Here is a 6051-nt window from a genome sequence, read left to right as displayed (position 1 = left end):
GCTTTAGGCTAATGAGGGCGCTATGTATTTTTTTTGGGCTCGCTGCACTACCGTGTGCAACACATGGTGCGCAAGAACATTGTGGTACCTGTACGTCTTCAAAAAGTATTAAAAAAAATTGCCATCAATTTCACAAACTTTTATTTTAGCAAAGAGGGAATCCGGTATTTCAAGAATCAGATTCAGTGTGCCTTTTTAATGTGCTATTTAATTGTTCACCCCCTTTTAATAAAGTAGTTTTCCCATGTGCGTTCTCTGAATAAAGCAGTAGTAAAAGTTCGATCATTTTTCTCGAATTGTCAATATAAATATTCTAATTAAACTTAAAAAAACCCTTGTTTATACTTTATGTGCGTCTGCAACATCTTCAGAAGGCTTGTATTTGGATTGTTTCTGCGTCTCTGAGGCACATAATATCCGCCGGATTTGTTGGGTCGGAAAATCTCAAATTAATTCGAAATTTGTAAAATATTAATTTTAGTAAACGTGGGCGAAGTTGTTTTTTGTTTTCGTTTTTTGGGGGGTTTTTGCTCAATGACTTATTCAAATGTAAATAATTTTTTTCATTACTGGACAAAAAGTTGTATGTTGTGGGCGAACTTAAAATAGTAAAAGGAGAACAACTTAAAAATATTGAGAAAAAAATCCTGATGAGGTTTTGAATCTGATTTCAGTGACGTGTGACACAATATATGGTGACTTTATGATGCGCTCGTTGGTCATATCCGTCTTCCTCTACGCCCGATCTTCCTCCCGATCCCTTGCATGCACCGAACGTATACGCTACCATTAATCTGCACAGAAAGATTTCGATTATTCACCACACCGAGCTTTAATTCCATGTGTTGGAGATATTTTAATCTCAATAATATTTACATTACGAAACTTATACAATAAAATACACAATATGTAATTATTTACAACTATTAATACATGAATTGCTATCGTAGCAATAACAATAGAAAGCTTGCTAATTAAGCTACCATTCTCTACACAGTCATGATCTGTTCATTAAACTAAAATTCTCCAATAAAATACAGTGTCAATATCATACAATATAATCAACAATACGGTGTACTTTGTCCGCAACGGACTTGGAATCATACGAACGCCCTTTTTTTCTCATTTCACATTTATGTCCAAAGTGAATGTTTGACTTCCGACATTGATCAGTGGTGATATCCTAAAATAAACTGACCAAATTATGCTGCAAAAGGCGAACGCATTGCTAGGTCTAGCAAGTAAAGAATTTCGTTTCAAGTTCGTTCCCCGTGCTCTTCAATAAATTAGATTTTTCTTTTTATTAATAAACGTTCAAATTGTATGTTTTATTCAAACAACGAAACACCAAAACTCTTTTCCCCCTTTGTTTAAACGTCTGCAGCCCTCTGGAGGAAAAAAAAATAATGAAGAGTGCAGGTAATTGTTGATTATTTACATAAGGCTAAAAAATTAAAAAAATAGTCGGTCTCTGGTCAGACCGAAGTTCCGGAATTGATGCGGCGACGTGTTTTTTTTTTTTTTTTTTTGGGGGGGGGTGGCTTTTTTTTTCAAACTTGTATTGTACAGACAAGGTGGGTACTATTTTGCTTTTTTGTGTCCTCATTATACATTGGTGTCCTCCATAATTTGCCTTGGTGCCCTTTATCATTTGCCTTGGTGCAGTTTCCCCATTCCTTGGTGCTCCTTGGTACAAAAATTTGAGGAGGCGCGGCAATAGAGGGCGCTGTTGTAGCTTCCGAGTTAATTTGAAGGGGAAAAAAGGTTGACGCGCATAATTAAAATCGACGCGCGCGCTGACCAGAGACCGAGTATTTTTTTTTTTTTGGCCAAATGGACACCCTTAAATAATAGCATGATGCTCGTCTTTCCCAAGATGAAATGCCTTAACTGCTTTTTTCCCCTTCTTTTTCTTTAACCTCTGTTTACAGTGTACTGCAAACGGGGTGGAAACTCCGTGTAGTCAATTTCAAGAAGGAAAACAATGATGATTATTCTCGAGTAAAGTGTCTGATACAGGCTCAAACAAATGAAATGTGTTGGAACGAATTCAGCAAATCGTTTGCGCACAATTGCCTAGGAGAAAGATTTTTAAAAAATGGTGGAGGATTTCGACCGACCGCTTATGACCAGTGTTGATTGAATTTTCATTTTAAAGAAACACATTGTTCTTTGAGTGACATAAAAACTGAGAAAAGAAAACTTCAAAAGACATCAAATATTTCTTAATTTCTGATGTGTACACGGAGGTGGAAAAACAAATCAAAAGGTGAGTATCGAGTTTGTTCTAGCGGCCTCGCACCCCGTGATCCTGCGGTTTATCGCAGCGAGATGCGAAACGAAGACGCTTCAAGTCTCGAGTTCGGCACCACTAGGCCACGGCTCACCCGGCTCAAAGGGTACAAATTCACAATTATATACCTTATATCGCGCAAATGGCGCAAAAGTTGTGCAATCATTGTTTGTGAATGAATGCTGTAGAACGCCATCTATTGTTGGATTATTGCCAGTCAAAGTAATGATCGATTCGGTACAAACCAATACAGCGCCCGCTATGTAGCAAGAGTCTTGAACTTTTGACCAACCAAATTTTAACAGGGTAATAATTCGACAGTATGGCAGGGGCGGCGGAACCGCGGGGGAGGGGGGGGGGGGGGGGGGGGGGGGGGGGGGGGGGGAGGGGGGGGGGGGGGGGGCGAAGGGGCACTTGCCCCTCCCTTCCCCCGATTTTCCCAGCCAACAAAAGTGCCCCTCTCGCAGTCATTAATGTGGCCCCTGGAGATGAAAACAAAACTGCCCCTAAAATGCACGCATGAAAGCATTATGATCGCGCTTAAAAATTGTCTCCTCTCTTGTAATGCAAAAGTGCCCCTCAAGATATACACATTTACCCCTCGCGCATTAACAAGATTGTGAACCTTCTTGAGAAGGAAATCTATCACTCGAAAGCACAAACACCCCTCTCGCAATCATAAAAGTGTGCCCCTCTCGAGATAAGAAAATGACTATCAAAAACAATAGTGCTCTACTCGCCGATAACTTATCGAGATGGAAAACTGCCCCTCGAAAGCACAACTACTAGTGCCCCGCTCGCAACAAAAAACTGTGCCCCTCTCAAGATGCAAAACTGGCCTAAAAAAATAGTGCTCCTCACGCGAAAAAAATGGTCACTGAACTGTCCATCAAAAGCAACATTGCCCCTCTCGCGATAAAAAAAAATGGTCCTCTGCATAGGCCGGCCTAACTACTCAAATTCAAGGGCGGACCCAGAGAGGTTACTGCCGGGGCTGTGCCGGAGAAATGACCTGATTTGAGAACAATACGGCTATACTGCGACTATTTCCGGAATAGGCCTACACTGTAATTTTTTGAGTAAGGGAATTAAGATTTTAAAAAAGAATTGAAGCAAACTTGTTTAAAGGTGTATATCAAATTTTGTTCCGGGTAACATGTATTCCTTGCAATTTGAAAGAAAATAGTTCAACAATTGTCTCCTTTTTTACACCAACGGATGTTGCACCAACGGATGAGCAAGTGCCCCTTTTTGGTGATGCCCCCCCCCCCCCTCCGTTTGAAAAGCGTTCCGCCGCCGCTGACATATTACAAAGCGTTATCGCGATCGGCCCTTGCCTTGCAAGAACAGTCGGCGCTATGGCTAGTCAGCCATACGTACCTCACACGGGAAGTTCAGAATAGTCCCAGACGAAACGCTTATCGATTGCGCTTAAAGTACTGCTGATACGCTAAATTAAATTATGAAAACGATAAGACCGACCCTGTGGGATCCGAATCCTTGATCGATCTTAAGGTCACGGCCCCCGAGCAAGAAGCTTGAGAGTTAAGGCAAAATAAAAAAAAAACATGTTTAGCGTCCTGCCTCTTTGACAAAAAGGAAGGAGGAGGCCCTTTTTTTTTTTTTTTCTTTTCAAAATGGCCGCCCGACACATGTTTCAAGACAACGCGGCCGGGCTTTTTTCAAGATGGTTACCAGCTTTTTTCAAAATGGCCACCACTTGGACTCATTGACTATTTCCACAGCTTTATACACGGTATAAAAGTCTAAAAATACGATTTCTTTCGTCAGAGATCGTTAAAATTTATCAATTTTTGTCTTTTAAAAAAAAAAAAAAAAAAAAAAAAGGAGGCGGCCTCTAAAAAGGAAGCGGGCGGGGACGCTAAACATGTTTTTTTTTTTACTTCGCCTAACCGATGAGAAATAACAACATCTCAGCCTGGACTCACGGATGCTGGAGAATCAGCAGTCTATCAGCCGCAAGTAGGGACCAGATGTTTTAGAGTGAAAAAAAATATGCCCGGAAGAGTTCGGGAAAAAAAATTAATGCAGTAGTAACTGTCTAGGCCTATTGAATCGATTGAATAATTTCACTTTGGACGTCTTAATTCTCCTTAGGTTCTCTCGGATAAGCTGATGTACTTTGGAAACAAGAGAGGTCGGCGAGTTCATTTAATTTTTCCCGGCGTCCAATTCTCATCATACGGTAATCATCGGTTACACACGGACAATTATAGTAACCATCAGGAGCAAGAAATAGATAATGGTTATTTGTATAGAAAAATCATACCCGCCACGTCATTTTAACGGAGTTGGTAGATATCGGTTGATTTTTTTAATAATTTGTTTTAATATTTAAAATTCCGCTTCCAAAATTGTACACTTCCTTTCATCGGATTGATTTCAAGCTTTGAACAAACCAAGACAACAATGACAAAGTGCATTGACAAGTGTTGTCAAGATGACGTCATCGCAGGGCATGTGGCGTCATGTGATAATACTTTATTTTTGTTATAAGATGGATTTTTTTTTTATTAGGTTAATTTTTGTTATTATTCTAAGCATTTTGAACAACCTTTAACTTTATCAAGCACTCTAAAAGTGACTGCAAAAGGACAAACATTGGTAAAATATGCGAAAAAGCCCTATGTTCTGTTCGAACAGACATAGCTCAAGTTTTAACTCTAAGCTCTAATTTTCTGCTAAACAGCCGCTCAACTTAAGGGCGAGGGCGTCGCCCCAATGCTCAGCTGGAGGCAATCGCTAAAATATTTTCATCATTGAATGAAAAATTATCAAGGGTAAATGTTATTTTGTTCCTATCCGAACCACCCCCACCAAAAAAGAGATGGGGTAGCTAGTTGCTACATATCTCGAGTACAAGTTTTTTGGTTTAACCTCAGCTAGAGCAGCAAGGACAAGGCCGGCCGAGAAACTATATAGGCTAGGCCCTATAGTGGAGTTCCCTAACGTGGCGCACTTCGACGTTTTCCCCGACTTTCCTTATGCAGAGTTGCCAAACTTCTTTGTTGACAAACTTAAAATTCATTCAGCTAAATACTGGTACTGTTACCTTACTAAGGCTTGCTGTTTCACCTTTGTGAACAATTTCAGTGTCATGAAATTACCGTGTCCGAAATTCAAAAACGGTGGCGTCCGGAAATCGGGCACAAAATCGGCTGAGTGTTACCTAACTTGGCGCACTTCTATAAATCTCGGAAAATCCCAAGTTAACATTTAATAATTTGTTTAAAGCTGATAAATACTGATAAACCATTATTATGTCTACTTACAGACCCAACTAGAAGTCTGTCAGAAAATTATTTTCTTATTTTTGGCGCATTTTCAAAGGGTTCCTGACTGTGCACCTCGAAATAAAATCGGAAAATCACGCCAAAATACATTTCTCTGCTAACTTTGTAACGGGTAGATAAACTCACGATTTATGACCGGGAATGTTTAGAGCTTCATGGAAAAACTTTTGCTAGAGAACTTAGAGGAGCAGAATCAAAGTGCCGCGGCGCCCGGCCACGTTCGGGGCTGCCACACGTTAGGCCTATCAAGTAGACAGCTGGCAAGCAGCGCGCACGCAAATTATGAACACGTCAATTTCCTTGAATCATTGCTAGAAAAATATTTATCGTGTGTGTGACATGTCGTCGTTTCGAAATAATAAGCTAAGAATTGGAAATTGAAATAGAAACTGCTCATCCTCTGGCTGAGATTCAAGTTGTTCTGCATGCCGCACATTGTCCTGT

This window comes from Patiria miniata, unplaced genomic scaffold, assembly GCF_015706575.1.
Source record: "Patiria miniata isolate m_02_andy unplaced genomic scaffold, ASM1570657v1 HiC_scaffold_20, whole genome shotgun sequence".
In the NCBI taxonomy this organism is placed as follows: Eukaryota; Metazoa; Echinodermata; class Asteroidea; order Valvatida; family Asterinidae; genus Patiria; species Patiria miniata.
Note: the sequence above shows the minus strand (reverse complement) of the source record.